The sequence below is a fragment of the Cavia porcellus genome, unplaced genomic scaffold, assembly GCF_034190915.1.
Source record: "Cavia porcellus strain 051 isolate PalLab524CR breed Dunkin Hartley unplaced genomic scaffold, mCavPor4.1 scaffold_15, whole genome shotgun sequence".
NCBI lineage: Eukaryota > Metazoa > Chordata > Mammalia > Rodentia > Caviidae > Cavia > Cavia porcellus.
Window position 1 is genome coordinate 35,251,458 of NW_026947498.1, and position 19,740 is coordinate 35,271,197.

The window sequence follows — 19,740 nt, forward strand, 5'->3', positions numbered from 1 at the left end:
GGCATCCCTTTAAAGAACAGGGTAAAGGTCGCAGCAGCTCATGCCAAGTGTAAAAATGAGAAGCACAGACAGGAAACGCTGTTCAGATGTTGTAGGGCTGTAGGCCTGTTTTATATCTGCTCTGAGCCCTCTGCAGCTACAGGAGACCAGAGACATACTCACCAATCCCATTTATACCAGGTCAGTGGCCAAATGGGCCCAGACATTAAAAGCAGGAGAAACCAGGGGCCAATCAGGAATTGCCTGTCTCAAAGGGATGACATGAAATACTGCAGCAGAACATGGCATGATCAGAACTGTGACTGTGTTGTGCTGTTGTGGGCTGTAGATTGAGTGTTCAACATTATGAATGGATGACATGGAAGCAGGCTGGAGCATGACTGTGTAACTACTTAGCCCCAAGTCACTCATAAAATTGAGCCGTGTCTCTCTTGAGAATACCAAGGAGCAAAAATTACAAATAAAACAAATGTTCCTTGTGTCTGAATTAATGAGCACATATTAGGATCATATATAACTTGAGGAAATAAGAATACAACACAGTTGAGATTTCTTTGAGTTATAAAGAGAAACACAGGAAGTTACTTTTATTATCTAATTGGTAAAAAGTCCCCAATTTTTCTGTCAAAGTTTATAAAATAAAATATGCACAGGTTCCAAAGCAGAGGGAGATTTGTGTGGCAAATGTGGGAAATCAATCAGTGAAGAAATACATTTCAGCACAAAAAGATGCTTTCAGACAAAAATTGAAATAACCATATTTGCATGGCATAATTCTTCAGATAATTTTTCTTCATTAAACTCAAAATTATAACATTTGCTGAATAAATAGATATCATGGTTTCTGTGGTTTGAAAAGCTAAACCTGTCCCGTTCTGTCCTCCACTTCCATGCCAGTAATATCCATTCTTCTTCTCCAAGGTTTCCTCTGTCTCTCTGTCTCTGTCTCTGTCTCTGTCTCTGTCTCTGTCTCTGTCTCTGTCTCTGTCCTCTCTCTCTCTTTCCCTTTTTCCCTTTCAACTGGAAAATAGACTGAACTTTTTAGAAAATAAACGGCTTTTATCTTTCCATCCAAAAACATGATATTGAACTTGAGGGATATAGTAGGTTCGTTGAAAATGCAAATTGTATATTTTTTTAAAATCTGTGGTGATTACACCATAGTTGATACAAAGAAAGAAAATGCACCTTCAGTCATTCACTGATGCTGAGGCCGAGGAGCAGGTGTGTCATGGCATTTTAGCAAGCACTCTGAATCCAGATGCTGTAGCCACACCATGCACTCAGGGACAGGTACATATTTATTAAAAATTATTTTACAGCTCAAAGAATTATGAAATATACATACATTTTTGTGAGGAATAGATAGCTGTTTCAGCCTTATAAGAAGACATATTTAAGTTAGGTTAAAGATTAGATATTCTGAGTGAGATTACAATAAATGATCTATTTTTTGCAAAATTGGACATGGTGTCTTCCTTGTGTCCATCTGTCTAACAGTCTACCCACCATCAAAATATCTACCACTATCAAAATGTCCATCATGGATTAATTTAACCTCTGATTTGGATTTATACCATATTCCCATCATATAAATTCATGACTCTTGGTTCTATAGAGGAATATCTTTCATAAGTTATATAACATACATATTTTCCTTGTTATTTATTGTTGTACTTTAAAGCAAAGATAGCAAAAATTCATGCAGCATACCTTACAAAACAGCATATCTCAGCACAAGTGTATTATCTAAATGCATACAGTTTAATGGCCCATGGTTCACTTATTTTAACATTTTAAATTATAAAATTTAGAAGAATACTCAAAATAATTCCTCTTTCTACTTCCCCTTACAGAGAAAGATACTGAGCTAGAGCCAGTTAAAGTAATTATGTCACCTGGTATATCAAGTGGAAAAAAAGCACCAGGATTCACATTCATTTTTTACTATATCAGTAATCACTTAAATACGATATAATATTGAATTTTCATTTCAATCAGAACATCTTTGCTATTGTTTCATTTATTGCAATCTCAAATATCTCTTAGCATTTCTTTATATCTTTCAATGAATCATACAGTTCTAAACCAAGGGGAGAAATCTGGATAATTATTTTGAACAAATATAGATAAACTTCTTTTGGCTCCTTTGTAATTTCTTTGATTCCTTTAAGGATTATTAAAATACATTTTCAAATACAATGTAAAACATTCAGTTTTTGTAGGTAACAATTTTTCTGCTATTAAATAGAATTTTTCAGTCCTAGAGTAAATGGCCTAAGTAATACGCATACCTTTGGCATAATACTGGAAGCAGGGACAGGGTCTTATAGTGTGATCACCTTTATGGTATGTAATAAGCAGACATGACTATCTCCACATAATATAGTTAGCAATGTCTTCTGGGAGTCACAGTTATGGGCTCCAAAAAGATAGAAACATGGCTTAGTAGAATTGATTCCATAATGCGTCCAACTCCAGCAATGCAACAACAAGCTGTTTAGCATTTTCATCTGTGACCTAAGTGATGTCTTCAAGGCAAGGCCATTACATTTGTTATCGACAGAAGCTGAGATATGTCAGAAAGACGGTTCTTACTCTGTGAAAAATGTGTCTAGAATTCAAACTGAACCTGATCTGAGCAAAAATATACTTGCATATATAAGAATATGCAAAAGAAAACTAAAGAACAGTACATGTCAAAGAGCTATGTGGAAATACAAATAGGCTCTATGGAAAGCTCGTAGTGAACATTTTATGACTTTATGCAAGAATAGCATGCCAATATAGTTCTTATTATAGAAAATAGAGTAATGCAAGAAAATAAAGATGAACATACACTAAAGCTTCAAAGTTTGAAAATGCATCTCTAAATTTCTTTATGTGTCTAGCTGATTTTTTTGTCTGTGTTAAGCGTTTGCTTTGTTAAAAGAATGCAAATGTAATCATGAACCTATCACTTGCCTCCTAAAAGCTGACTCCCATTTAAAACAAAAAGCCAACAGGAAAATCTAAGGAAGTGTAGTGCTATGAAGTTTCTTGGCTTGCCATGATTTCCTGTTTCTATTAGAAACTCTGATTATATTGAAGTAAAAGATGTTTTAAGATATGCTTTCATTTTCACTTCATTTGGGCTCAGAAGATGATATGATAAGTAACCATTAAAAATGAAATAATGAAAATTCAAAAGTCTACAAATAACAACTAGTTACCATTTAGAAATTTTGAATTTTCATTCATTCCAGTTGTACCAATTTGGTTTTTATTTACCTTACGTTGACAAACAATATATAGCTGTTGTGCCCTTCTTAACAATCTTCATTTTGAGTAAATTTCTCTGTTTTCAGAAATTTCTACTACTGCCTAAAATATGCTATACTGCATTTTAATGGTGCATTTGACATCTGGGCAACTTCCTTCAGCACCCAGTAACTGTAACGATGTTTTCTTCCACAAGGCTTAAAAATATAGATGGTCATGTTGATGCGTTAACACATATTTATTGACTTTTTTGTATGCCAAGCTCCTGATATATGAAACAGTAAAAATATAAGCAAAAATATTAACTTTGACGTTATAATAAACATTTAAATCTAGCCAGGTCCTTCTGCATTACTTGATATTTAAAATTATGTAGCCTGAGTTTCATTATTCTAATCTATGAATTGAGAATAATAATGATATTATCCCAAAGGATTGGAGGAGGATAAGTAGCTAGAACACATAAAAATACTTTCTTTTTTATTTTATGAAAAAAGAAAAAATTCATAACAAAATAATAAGATAACAATAGTTAATGCAATTAACTATATATTATCTTCAAAGTAGTTAGAGTACAACACACAGGCCAAACTATTCTAGCCAAGAAAATAACAGGCAATAGCACAAAACTTTCTTTTCAACAAACTCAGTTAAACTAATAGTATAAATAAAACAAATTAGCATATATGTTAAAATATTTTGATGTGATTTGGGGAAATGTTTGTACTTCTTCCTCACACTAGAAAATAATTTGATTTCACCTAACTTGAGGTTAAGATGTAGAAATATTGAGATGCTTAAGACATGCTTTTTGTTTTTAAACAATTTACAGTCTTGCAGAGATAAAAGGCCTAATTTCAACTCAACACATGCTGCCTTCCAATCTATGATAGTAATGCCAGACAAGAAGCAGTAAAAGCTGCATAAGGGAATACCTCTAAATAATATTCAAATTATGTATTCCTTTCTCCATCAGTCTATATTAGGACATCATTGAGACACCATTCTCTTCTGTACTTCAAACAAACAAAAATAGCACTTTGACCCTTCCCAATAATTCACTGGACAGCAGAAGTGCATTTTTTTTCAGAAGTGCATTTTAGCATGTTCAGTGTTTTAAAAAGTAGATAAATTCTGGCTAATTTATTATACTTACCAAATGGACACTTCATAGACCTCATAAACAAAAAAAAAATAAATATTATGATATGTTAATCATCAAAAAGTAGCCATATTTAAAATAACCAACCCATTGTGATCACTATTGGTTTTTAGACTTAATGATCAAACAATATATCACAAAAAACTATTTTCTGATAAAAACAAACCATAAATATCTTCACGTTGTGAAGAAAAAATTAGATTATTAAAGGGAAGAGCCAATATGGAGGAACTGAAGGATGACAGCTGAAAAATATTAGGGTCATAGAAATCACATCTCACAATATTAGAAGTCAAGAGAATTGTCTGTTTTTAATGTAACAAGACACTAAACTGTAAGTATATTACTTAAAGCTTCAAATATGAGACTGAAAACTGAGATCTCAGTATAAATTGTGGAAGTTTAAAGCAGCAGAATAGTTTGACAGCAATTGGTAATTTTAAAGCTATTAGAAAAAAAATCTCCATTTGGTCATGTATTAAATTGATAGACCTAGAATAAGAATAAATCAGTACTTTAAAGGCAGATAAGCAAAGACTACATAATCATACTATCTCTTTTTGGAAGATAAATTTGGAAAAAATTTTATCAATTATTGGCCTAAAGATAAAATTAATGACATATCAACCATTATTCAAAATTAGGTCTTTTCTAAACTCATTTATGACACTATCAGGTGAAAAAAGATTTTGTACATATTAAAAAAAAACATTTTAGGAATTCTTATTAGGAATAAGAATAAATTGTAGCATTTTTATGTACCAGTTCTAATTATTATTCGGAATAAATTTGACCAAGTTATCTAATTATATGTTTTAATCATTTCAATTAGAAAAAAATCTTATTTTTTAATTAAAAAATAGAAGACCGATTGTCTTTTCTTAATTTTCTTGCTATACTATCATTTAAATTGCTTGAGTACAACGTGTGTGCATATAATTGTGAAATCACTAATGCTATCTCTTATTAGTTTCCTGGAAACAAGGTAGACCTGTGTTTTGTCATTCTTCTGAAGGTTACATGTAACTAGATAACTTACACTAGTCAATTTTATGGGTTTAAAAGCTTTGTGTCCTCTTCTGTAGTAGTTTAAGAACAAGTTAAAGATTTGCTACTTTTCTCCTACAAGTGGGAGATTGTGAAATATACAACTTGACAAGCATCATCCATCAGCTTGGCACCCTCAATCATGCATAGAACATAGATGCATGACAACCTACAAGCACTTGTAATGTGACCATGAAATAACTTATTATTGTTTTAAGTGACAGATATATTCATATCATGCATAGCACAACCAATCTTGACTAATAAAATACTCAATACTTTTAGCGCTTTAAGATAATTGTTATTCTAACATAAACTCTATTCATGTGGTAGTTAGAAATAAATATGCATAAGCAACATAATCTAATCTAGAAAGAAGTAAGCAATCCAGAATTCAATCTGTGCAATAAGTTTTTCCCTCTTTTTTGTAAAAATAAATAACAGAATAAATAAAGAAAATATTTTGTTAGTTGAATTTGACTGATATATATTTTGTTATTTAAGTGAATTAAGATCACTACTTAAGGTAAAAGCTAATGTTTTGGAATGCCATCTACACTTTTTCTGCTGTCAAAAAAAATGTTTACTGCACTGAGAAATTGTACATGCCCATAAGCATTCGTTCTAGGAAAACCATCTTATCTAAGTTTTTCATTTCATAGATACAGAAAAACAATGTGACTGTTCTAAAATCACCTAGAAAATGTATGATAGAATTGAAGCTAGAAACCAGAGACCTTGACTTTTGGTTCCATTTATTTCCATTACTGCTTCTAACATATGTTAGCCATTTTGTAGTCAAAAATTATATGGTTCAGAATAATATAAATTCACAAATTATTTTTCTAATTTATGGGAGTTTTATTAAGTCACTTTTAGCATATCACCTATTTTATTACTTTTGTAATGATACAGGTATATATATTGCATCAAATAAAATAAGATATACTTAGATAATTTTTTTTTAAAAAAGCAGCACCAGAAGGGCTTCCAGTTTACATGCCATCAAATACAACTAAAACTAAACTTCCTTGTACACGGCGAAATGTCTTGCAATGAAAAAGGCTCTCTGAAAATCAAATAACTCTTGCACAACAAGTTTGATGAGCTAAGTATACATTAATCAGAAACATCTGAATTAAATTTCCCTTGAAATGTACATAAAATGAAGAGGAACCATGGTTTGTAGATTGTGTTTCAAGTTATAGTTCACTCAAATAATTTTCCAGCCTCAAATAACTCCAGTTTCTTTCATTTCTACTTGGGAGTTCATAAAAATGCTTAGTATACCATAAAATAAAACTAATCCCTAGAAATCCAGTTAATATAGGATAGATAATAGCATAACCTGAAGAAACTGTTCCTATTCATAAAAGTATTAAGGATGAGATTTTCAAAAGAACATTATTATTAGAAAGTACACTAACACAAGTATTTGAGAGACAACAATCAAGTAAAATATTCTTGGTTATTTTCATATTTTCATATACTAACTTTTGGAAACTTGCAATGGAAACTGAGAATATGCAGTATCTCTCACATTTCAAATACGTATAATTAAAATAAGATTTTATGATGTAGCTTCCACCTAGGATTAATTCTCTTTTACTTAGTTATATGTAATAAACCTTAATTCTAATTTTGTGTTTTGAAATGTTATTTGAAACTACTATTATCATTATTTGAGTTATCAGCAAATCCCCAGCAGTGTAAGTTGGAACTTCTCTAGTAAAATAGTGTGAAGTTTTTAAAAAACAGTTTCAACCAAAAGGATTATCTATCATGGTGTCTATTTATGACAAATGCTTATTTGTATATATCTCTTATTTTTGTTAGTTTAACACATTACAAGATATATCCCATACATAATCTAAGGTAGTATGAAATAAAGATTTTCATGGAAAATGACTACTAGTAGAAAACGGTAACATATCTGAAAAACATATGCCCTCAATAAGCTTATTTGTAACAAATTCTATTAGGGCAGTGGAATCATATAACTAAGGGATTTGAATATATAAATCTGCCTACACAAGGCTTTGCTAAAGTTATCAGAGCAGAATTTAGCCTTTGTGTATCTAAACATAATGGTTACTATGCTTTGTGATTCCATTTTCACGTTTTCTAATAGCATTGTGTTTGTGTGTACAATCTTTGAACTGAAATATTCAAATAAAAAGAAAAAGAAACAGAATAAATGCCTCATTATTGTTATAAAACATCCACATCCTGTATGAATAAATGAATGAAGTTTTCTTAATGAAGATTAAGAAACTGAACTGGAGGTCAGCTTCACTGGCTTGCCTGGAGAGACATCTCATAAACAAAATCGGACCCGGTCAACAAATTTCTCTAGCAGATTGTTGAAGGAATCAGAATACAGACCTGAGGTCTACACACAACAAAAATGTTCCATTCAGTGGCATGTGAGTTCTAAGAATGCTAATGCATATTTAGGAGTCCACTGTTATAATAAAAAGTTAAAATTTATCTTATCTGTCTTTCTTCATTTTCTCCAATTAAATACGCCAGTTCTTAAAGTTTTTCAAAATGAAAATATTACCTTGCTCTCAGAATATAAACATTGCAGTCTAAATATTTCTTAAAAAATATTTTTTAAAGAAACAACGACCTCATTATCTGAATATGTAAGCATGATCGCTCCTATTTTTTTCAAAACTCAAAATAGATACTCTAGAAATGGTTAATTCAAATATGTCAAGCAATATCAATATAACTGTGTTTTCTGCGTCTATTAGTTCTAGATTTTAAAATAAAACTTATGGAGTATTTTTTAAAAAAGTTATTGTGTTTGGCCTTGGTAAAAAGATTGATTCCCAATTTTTCCAAGAAATAATGCCTGAAAGTCCATCTACATTATAACTACATACGTTAAGTCTTGTCTCCCTCTTAAAATAGAAATCAGTAGAACTTTAAATGTGGGAAAGCTAGCACATTATTTTCTTGCCCAAACAGATTTGGAAGCAGTCAGAAAAAAAAAAATCTGAATACATCTTTTCTTGCTAAATAAGATATTCTAGACTTGTCAATATTTAGCACCTTTGTTATAAGGTGAGAAAGAAAAAAAAGACATTCTTATAAAAGGAAAGTTTTGAAAAAAGTTTCAATATTTTAATATAGGACATTTTCTGTTACAGGAACAAGTCTACTTATCACTACACCTGAATGAAGTTTGAGGATCGAATTGGAGAAATTCTGGAAAAAACCTTGATGTGGCATCTGAATATTCTTTTGTGTCATCTATGTACAATCAGTAGACTGCTTTAAATGATTTAAGTTTTGAGTTTTGACAGACCACAAATCTTCCTGGACAGGTTATTTTAAGAACTTATCAATCACGTACTTCTTAATTTGGTTTCTTCTGATTCTAAACACTAACGCTGTCACTCTCGTGACATCTTTGCAATACTCATTTCTCATTTCTTCCTTCTGTTGCCAAAGTCACTACGCTTCTCACCACCTACAGTCCATTCTGCTATAGTGCTTATTTTTAAAATTGGGACACTTTCTAAGATGATTAATATATTAGGAAGCAATGAGCAAAATGTAGATTTTCAGTTTGGTTATGCATGAGTTTTTCTATAATATCACTTAGTAAAAGCAAAAACTATGCCTAGCTGAACCTAGTCATGTAAAAATATACAAAACATGCACTTGCACACACAGTCTCAAAACCTATGGTACCTTAGTCCTGTGTGTATGTTACAAGCACACACATCTCATTCTGTGCTGCATTTTTCTGTAGTTAACCTCCACAAATTTCAGGTCTTTTTCTAGCTTATCATCATCATATTGTTTGTTATATACTATATGTTTTTAACTACACATACATTATATATTTATGCATTTATATTGACATTTAATGCATGTCTGAATTATCAGGTTTAGAAGTGTGTCACACTTTTTATTACATTGCTATAGTTTTAAAATTTGTCTTATTTTGTATTAACATGACACTGACAATGTTTTTGGGTGTTGCATCCTTGATTTGGCTTTCTCTGAAAGTATTCTGGCATTTATTGCAGTGTTTTGTATTCTATAGTGAATTTTAGAAAAACATGGTTGGGATTTTGTATTTTTGAGGATGTATTAGGTTCTACGAACTCAGCACTGCATGTACTTAACTCACTTAAGGTGTTACCATCTTGCCGAGTATTAGGATGGCCTCAGCAATTCCTGTTTACTTAGTGATAAAGGAATACAGGACTTGTAATATAGTTAGTATTGAAGCACACAGGAAGAAGAAAGTATTTGAAAGTAAGAAATGAAATAAAAAAATTCTAAGGACAATAAACCTTCTTATATGTTCATGTAGTATCAGAAAAAAAGGAAGATAAGACAGTCATGTTTTGAAGTTCTTTTAGGTAACAAGTTAGAGTGGTGGTCTTAGCAAATGTCACTTTTCTCTTGCTTTCTCAAAGTACCTCCTATTTTTTTAAACTGTCCTCCTATGTATCTTGTACAAGTTCTTTGCCATTCATTGGCTTATTTTATTCTTTTTCACACATTTTTTAACAATATAAAATGGTTTTCCCTATACTTTTTGTCTAATTCTCATTTAACTTTCAAAGACCAATCCAAATGCTCCATTTTGAGTGAAACATTTACTGATCCACCTCAGCTGGAACTAACCTTTTTAAACAAAAGCTTTCTGCAACTGGATAAAAGCTAAATCTACTTATTTTGCTAAAGCAAATAAATAGGTGAAAGCAAATACATGCTCCTTGACAAAGCAAGTATTTCTTTTCTGCATAAGAATAAAATTTTTTACTGAGTACAAGTTAACTAATTATACATAAATTAGCCAACATTTTTATATTGGTATTTACCTCTATACACATTAACTGTATCTAGCCATCAGCAGAGTTTTCAATTTTTCATAAAAATATGTTAACCACAATCTGAAGTTAAAAATCCCAGGTATTCAGGAAGCTGAAGCAGGCATATCTAAATTAGAGGAAACCTGAACAACTTAGTGAGAACTTCTGTAAATATTTAAAAGGTGAAGAAAGGGCGGCAGATATACTCAGTGGTACAATATTTGACAAAAAAAATCTGTTTTTATTTCTATTTCTGTGTGTGTATGTGTGTATGTGTTTTTCTCTGTCTCTCTCTCTCTCTCTGTCTCTCTGCCTCTGTTTCTCATACCCATATACATACACAAAACAAAAGAGATTTTATTTCTTCACATTACAAGTAAAAAGGTCAAATATCTTACTGCAAAAAATTTGTTCAGAAATATATATAAAAATTAAAATAATTTAAATACTTGATTCACTATATTTAGTTTCTAAAGCAGCTAAATTTAAGTAATTTTTAGAATAAGACAGGTAGTAGTACTGTGCATAGTAAGGGACAAATTAATTGTGAGAAGTTTTAAAAATCAATCCTAAATTCCGAATTCACCACCCAGACACACCTAGATGTGTGTTCCACTGATCCCATGTGCAGATTCCAGAGCCAATCAATTTGACACTCCAGCCTAACCACCACACTGGGAATGCTGGATTTTGTTCATTTATCTTAATAATATGAGAACAAGACAAATTTAGCTAAAAACAGATCTAAAGGATAAAAAGGAGAACTAAATATAAAACCTATTATTGAACAGAGGAAGATAATCATTTGATTTTTTGAGATGTACTGATGAAGATCAGAAGTATGTGAGTGTATAAATGCACATATAACATCCATACATACTGCTTTTGTCTAAAAACAGTAGGTAGAAGAGCCTCTGTTTTCTATTGTTTGTCCCTCTAAATCATTGTTCAGAAATATCTTACATGTACCAGTGCAATTATACTGATCTACTGCTATTAACTGACTATACATTGAGTAACATTAAGTAAATGCGAGAATTAAAGTAAAGTTGCATTTGTACAATTACTTGGACCCAAAATAATATTCGAAGTTTAAAAATATAGTTACCATGTCATTCATTCGACTTTCTTATTTAGTTAAGTAAATACTTGTTTGATTTTAAAATGACTCTTACATTTTCTAGTGATTTTAACTACTGGCATATGAGAACTGCATATCAGCATGCTCAGTATATAACATTAAAAATCTATTCTTCACTGATATAAATTATTACAGTGAAAAAATTTTAATTTAAAATGTGTTAAATCAAGCAAACATCTTATATTATGTGAAAATTTCAAAATGGCCATAACGTTAGAAGACTTAGATTTTGAAAATTTCATGTTTTATTAAGTAAATCACTGAAAAAAATCTTTATTTTTTATTTTTTCAAGGTGGATAATAACTCACATATCATTTGTACATCTTAAAATCAAAACAATTTTAATGAGCCCAACATTTCTCAAGTATAGGAAGACAGGCCACTTTTATTTATAAAGCACTTATATTTATGCATGTTTATTACGCTTGCTTTGACATACTTTACCATGTAGTTGCAACTCTGATAATAAGTTTGAATTTTAACACATTATTTAATGTACAAAGTGAAAGTACTCATTATCAAAAGATTGATGGTTATGATTTATGAGTCACTGGCACAACTACAAAACTTCAATAATCATATTATGTCTAGAAGCCTCATGAACTATAAACATGGATTAAATCAACAGAGAATAAAAATACAACATGGAGAAACAGTCAGTTCTTTCATATACTTCATCATCAAAAGATATCATACATATCTTTTTGTCTTAAACTTGCCACCTGGCCACCATCAAGTGGGTTTCCAAATATTGCTCACACAAATATAACTGTATTTACTGAGCATTGTGTAAATCCAGAAAAAAAGAATTATGATATGTAAATTGTGTATTTCTTTATTGGTATTTACATTTATTGTTGATAAATTGACCTTAAAATAAAAAGAATCAAAGCCTAAGTGAGGCCGAGAGAGAGAGAGAGAGAGAGAGAGAGAGAGAGAGAGAGAGAGAGAGACAAGAAAAGGAAACCCACTTACTTCCTTATTTATAAGTATGCTCAATTGAATACTTATATAACCCTCCATTAATAATGCAACCTGTTTCTCATTATTAAGAATTTCATCCATTGCTCCCATAGGTTTGGACAGTGTGCTTAATTTGGTAATAAAAAGTGTTCTCTTTTTCCTACCAGCAATCTTCAAATGATTAAACTAATAATAGTTTCACAATGATTTCCAGATGTTACTCACAATACAAGGAGTTTCTACTTATCTTCCACATAGGGTAGTGTGGGAATTTAGATTATTTTGTGGCTATAAAATAAAGATCACAATAAAAGTGTTTCCCACCCAGAATCAAAAATTCTAAAGGAGAGGAAAGACTGTCCTTAATGCATGCTTATTGATCAGTTCAAGAGATTTTGGAATTAACATCTTAAGTTTAATGCCTTGATATGCTAAACAAGGGATAGAGACGTTTAACAAACATCTCAAAGGGTTGGCAAAAAATATTTGAAAAGTATTTTGATTTTTGTCTCTAAGGACAGACCATGTTTGTAATTCAAATGAATCAGTTACCAAGAACCACTAAAGGAAGAAAAAGAAGAATTATGTTCAAATTTTAGGAATTGAACTATATGCATAATCCCTTTCAGTTACAAAATGAGACCACTTTATCTTTGTTTAATTTTAAATATTGAATTGAGTTAATAGGAGATCATTCTAAAGACACTTTGAAAATTATATGACTCATACTTCTCAGAGAGATGTAGCAAGATAACAGTTGAGTAAAAGCCTGTTGTAATCTCTCCATACAGAAACAAAAAGCCAAACAGATATTTACAGACCAACATACAAAGACAAAAGCTAAGACAGTACAAGAAAAGATTATGGTCTGATTGTTATATAACAAAACAAAAAGATGCATTAAAGAAAATGAAGAGGAAAATGTTGCTTGAATTCCTAACATTATGCAGTGTAGTATGAGAGAGATCCACCCCCACTTGAGATAGTAGACACATTACATCTACCACTTCCATCTAACTCAGGTACAAGAAAATTAAAATGAAGCTAAGATTTCATCCTATATCAGAAAGTCAAACACCAAGAAGTCAAAGAATAGTAAATACTGCTGCAGCTACAATGAAAAGAGAACCTTCCTACATATTTGGTGGAAATTTAAACTTGTCCAACCACTATGGAAACCAGTACAGAAATTTATCAAATAAATAAAATTAGGAATTCACTTGATCCAGCTATTCCCTTTCTAGATACATTCCCCCATTACAGTTATATATTCATATCAGCACTTAGAGCGGCACAATTCATAAGAGTTAAATCCTGGAAGTAGCTTATATGCCCATTAACAGATGAATGGATAAAGAAAATATGGTATCTATACATAATGGAATATTACTTGGTTATAAGGATGGATCAGAGGGCCAGCAATCTAGCTCAGCAGCATAAGTACCTGTCTGTCAAACATAAGGTCCTGACTTTGATTCCTGGTACCAAAAAGAAAAAGTAAATAAATAAAATTAATGAAGGATAAGTTCAAAACATGTAGGAAAATGGATGAAACAGAAAATCATGTTCAGTGACATAAATCATGTAGACAAGGTTCTGGGGATTTAGCTCAGTGGCATAAGCGCCTGCCTTGCAAGCAGGCAGTCGTGAGTTCCATCCCGGTACTGATAAAAAGGAAAAAGACAAAAAAAAAAAAAAAATCATGTAGACAAGCTTAAATATCACATTCAATCTCTCTTTTAAATAAGTTCAAAAAACAAAAACAAACAATAGAAGAAAACAAGAGGGTAGCTGTCTTCCAAATGGCTGGGTTCCAGGAGAACAAGAGTGAGGGTTGGAGGAGAAGAAGTAAGATTTTAGATATTCCATGTACAGGTACCATATTCTCAATGAATTCAAACAACATATGTCATAAACAAGAACTCAGAATAATAACAATAAAAATGAATATGGGGAAAGGAGGTTTAGGAAAAGAGATGAATGTGAAAGAGAAGGAGATTAATAAAAGAAATAAGCTATGTTATGTACATGCACCTAAAGATGAGATGAAGGTAAACTCCATATACCCCAAACATGTATAATCAGATTTTAAAAATGATTAGAGGATGACTTATAAGCCAAGGAGAATACCAAATTTAGCAAAGAGCTTTGTCTTAGAACCCAATGTCAGGTGACTGGTGAGATGAAGCATCTTGTAGAACTTAAAGCCTTATATTCAGATTAGAACTCACACAGAGTCTCTAAACCAGTCTGGGTTTCAGGTGAAGACCTGGTCTACGAAGAGACACAAGTTTTGGTTGCATCAGTTTCAGCCTTGGAATCTGTGTAAGGAACACTTGTCATCCTCCTTAGACTGCACAGCTATGAGTTTAGCTGCAACCCAGTTCCACGCTAGCCTTGATAGTCAAGGGAATATCTTCACTAATTTTTGGCAGCAAAGATATCACCCAGTCAGTCCTTGCGGATTATTCTTGAACTACTCCTGGTACCAAGGAGTTGGTAACAGGACAAGCAGCTCAGTAAGACAGATTCATATTTTCCCTGTATTATCACCAATGGGATCATGGAGCCATTGTGCTTTTTGGGATTGTGCAAGTATTTTGTGAGATTCAAGAAAAACTCAGCTTAGGACAGGCTTATGTGGCAAAAAGTCTGTCTTTCACCAATACTACTCCAGCTTCCTGCAGCAGAACATAGTATAAGGCCCTAATCACTGGGGGTAGGACAGATAGTCAGTATGAAAGAGTGGATGAGAACTTTGTGCTGCATTGATGAATCCCAACACCAGGCCTACCTGTGGAAGGACCTTCTAGAACAACTTTAATGCCAGGACTAAACATACAGCTCCAAGCCATAGGATTTCTACTGTACCTACTAATCCCCTCTGGATGGTTCCAGTTATTTTAGGTCAGGATTACACTTCAGCAATAAGCTTCTCGTACAAGTGCAGGCCCTGAGAATAACCCCAATTGATTTGTTCTTAGTGGACCAGAGGCTCAGACTATGACACAGCTTGGCTTTAGAGGGCTGGGATTGGTCCAGTTGTGGTGATTGTGGCTAGAACCTTACAGTTTCTGACCATAGATCAATAAGTGTGAGTGTCATCCAGGCTAACTTAAGACCTGAGAGATGCTTGGAGAGACAAAGTAATGTTTCTAGGTACTCTCCTGTTTCTTTTCTTTGTACTACATCAAAGAAGTATTTAAGACAAACTCAGAATTGAGTTAACCTCCACTACCAAACTAGCAACAATTCATCCACAGCAGATTCCAGGACAACCTGGACTTGGGTGTCATGTTGTGTAGAAATAGTGAATGTGATTTTAAAATCAGAAAAATAAGCAAATGGCTTAGAGTTTCTGGGAAGATAGCTATAAAGGGTCAGGTTTAGAAGACTGGAATAAATGTCTGATCCTTCAATGCCCAGATGACATTGCACATTAACAAGCATAACAAGCTTGAGTAAACTATGATCTCACCTATTACTCAAAATAAAGTTCCCCAAACTAATGAGGCAATAATCACTGTGAGAGATCTCTCAGACTGAAAATTTAAAACATTTGTTTTCAGGAAACTCAAATAAAGTGTAGGAAAACTCAATACTGTAACACAAAAATAATCAATAGATGGGAACATTTTTTTAAAGTCACGAAGAAATTGTTCAACTAAAATATATACTCAATAAAGTAAAAATGTGATGACAGGCATCAGTATCAGGATAGATTTTTTTTTAAAAGGAAAAAATGATTTAAGGAGAATGAAGACAGGCCATTTAAAAATAAAACATTTGGAAAAGAAAAGTAAAGAATAAAGATAAATGAAGACAGTTCATGGAAACTTGGAGCAATATCAAAAGAATAAATATTTATGTTGTTAAGGTTGAAGAAGGAATTGAGGATTACAATTGAGGGGTAGAAAGCTTATTCAAAGAAATAACAGAAAACTTAACAAACCAAAGGAAGAATAACAATATCTATGAGCAATTAAATCGTGTCACCAATCAAATTTAAACCATGTCTACCCAGTATGTAATTCAGTTATTTTAGATGAGAGATAAAGAGAAGATTTGTTAAGTCTGTAAGAAGCCATGGAGTCCGTATTTGCTTGGCAGCAGATTTCTCTGAAGAAGTCTTATAGGCTAGAAGAAACTAGTATTAGAGTTTTACATTAGTTAAGTAAGAATAAAACAACTGTCAACTGAAAATACTTTACCTGGAGACAATGTCTTTCAGAAACAATGAAGAAATAAAGACTTTCCAAGACTATCAGAAACTAAATAATACACACACACACACACACACACACACACACACACACACATATATATATATCGGATTTTTTTGATGAGCAATAATTAAGGAATTTTTCAAAATGAAGAACATGAATAAAAAATATAGAAAGTTATCAAATGTGCTGTAAAGGTTGTTATATAAATAAATCTTAAATGCTCTAATGAAAATACAGTATGTACAACATTTACACCATGTATGTAAAGATTAGTTAAAATAATGAAAACTAATTTAATATGATCAGTGATAGTTAGTACAAAACATGTAAAATGGAATATCAACTTCCCACACTGAATGTAATAATTATATATTACAAGCTTATATCAATGTCAAAAAAATCAAAATGTGGGAAGAATGGAACACAACCAGTTTCCTCATGATAGTTTTTCTTTGTTCTTTTGTTCATTTGTTTTGTTTCTCTTCTCATGGACATGATCATTAAAAGTGTCTTTCATTTCAAAACAATGTAAAGATGCCTTTTGAAGTTCCACAGTAAAAATAAACAAATCAAAAATAATGAGCAAGGAATCAAAACACACTACTTCAGCAACTCACTTAAAAACAAGGAAAAGTATATGAGAAGAACAAAGAACAAAAGAAACTGTAACAAAATGAAAAAAAATGAGTTACATAATGCCTATTGTAAGACATTATCTATTAATAATTATATTAAATGTAAATGATTTAAATCAAAAGAAGTAGAGTGACTGAAAAGATAAAAATCAAGACCTAAATCTATAATGTCTTTAAGAAATTCACTTTACTGTTAAGGGTAAATATAGACTGAAATGAAGAAATTGAATAAAACATTACATGGAAATAGGAACCACCAAAAAGATAAGGCAAACATATTAGTATGAAATACACTTTAATAAAATAGCACTTTTAAAAAACACATTTACCATATATTCAAAAACAAATAAATTAAGCAAGAAAAAAATTCTTAACATATGTGAACCTATATTTAAGCACTATAATATATGAAACAAGTACTAGTAGAACAAGACAGAGAGCCAAACTTCAGGACAATAGTAGTTGGGGAAATTAACACCTCACTTTCAGTAATGAACACAACCTCAAGATAGACATCAATAAAGAAGCCTCAACATTGTTATATCCTAAACTAAATGTACCGAATACACATCGACAGAACAAAGCCCTCAACAAAGACTGCACACTGGTATTGCGCATCAACCCAAGCAACATTTCCCTGAATCTATGTGATTGGCCATAAAGCATTTCTGAACAATGCTTTTAAAATTGAGTTCATATCAAGTATCTTTTCTAACCACAAAGCAATAAAGCTGGAAAATCAATTTTAAAATACTTTGAAATTATACAAAAAATGGGTATCATACAACTTAGGTCTGAACAACCAATGGACCAAGGAAGAAATCAAGAAGGAAAATTAAAATTTTTTTCAAACAAATAAAAATGGAAGTATGATACACCAAAGTTTATGCTATATAAGAAAAGATCAAAGTTCAAGCAATTAGCGCCTATGTTGAAAAAATAAATAAATGGAGAGATTTGTAATAAATAGTTACTATATGTCAAAAGGAAATTATAAAAATCAATAAAAATTATCTGAAGAAAAGAAATGACAAATATCAGAACAGAAATAAAAGGACAGAAGATAAAAAGTAAAATAAATCATGAAAAAAGCTGGTTCTTCAAAATGATAAATAATATAGACAATCAGTGTTGTATTAAAGGAAAGAGAACAATTTCATATGGGACACATAATTTAAAGTATCATTTTGCAGTCGTCACCCAAGATAAATACAAGATGTATAGGAAATCTGTCCATAACACTAAAGACCTAAAAATTCCAGTGGAGGGCCTCGACTCCATGGTAATAACCTGCATGAGTTCTGCTGAAAACCTAGGATCCACGACAATGACTCATGCAAGTCTATTTCAAGTATCTGTGCTAGGATGTCCCAAAGACCAGTGTAGAAAGCTAGAAAGTCTATGCTAATGGGGTGAAGGACCTGTGTCAGTAGATAAGGAGTCTTCAGTGGAGCGAGATGTGATACCCAAAATAAGGATCAGAACTCCCCTGAAAATTACCACAATCATCCCCAGAGACAATGGGTCCTGAGCTCCACTGATGATGAGAACAGGCAAGGTTATATCAGGAAGCCAGCATGACAAGCTTCTCCTGCAGATTAAACAGCATGAATCTTGCCCTCTAGAGCCAGGAAATGATGCTCAAAGTAAGGACCAAAGCTCCTCCAAAATGAATCTCAGCCATTCTCAGCAACAAGATCCCAAGCTCCTGTTATAACAGCCAAGTTCATATAAGGGAAGCCTCATGACAGCTTCTCCAGGAGAACCAATGGCTCCAAACAACAACACTTAGGACAACTCATAACATTACTCTTTCTCTCTAAGTCCCTCTTTTATTCTGGCAACAGTCCTCAGGGGGGCCATCCACACTGAGCACCACACTGAATCAGTTTATCTGGTGTTCAAGTTGATCACCAGTTAACAATCTACTACACTTAAGTATACTTAGAAAAGATGAAAGATAATTCAATTATATAAAGTCAAAGAAAAATGACAAATATTATATACAATACCACAGGAATACAAAAGAACATGAGAGATTATTTCAAGTGACTATATGACAGCAAATTTGATATCTGGAGAAATGAACAAGTTCCTGATATGTACAACTTAGGAAGATGAATCATGAAGAGATAGTAAGCCTGAACACATCAATCACAAGTAACAAGATCAGTCAGTAAAGGTATGCAAATCAATAAACATGTATGTCACATCAACAGAATAAAGGGCAAAAAGCTTATAATTATTTTGATTATTCCAAAAAGGCATTTAATAAAATTCATAATCTCTTCTTCAAAACGATAGTGACAAAATTGGGTATACAAGGAACATACATAAACATAATATAGGTTATTTGTGTCAAGGCACCAGGTAATACTATATTGAAAGAAGAAAACCTGAAAGGTTATTGAGAATAAGACAATGATACTCATTTCTACCACTTCTATAGATCATAACTTTAGA

General features: G+C 32.0%; 1 long non-coding RNA gene across 1 annotated transcript in view; it reads right to left on the bottom strand.

Moving 5' to 3' along the window:
* LOC134470563 (uncharacterized) overlaps nt 1-19,740 on the bottom strand; it is a 95,662-nt gene that overhangs the window by 59,283 nt on the left and 16,639 nt on the right. The gene's annotated exons all lie outside the window — the stretch shown is intronic.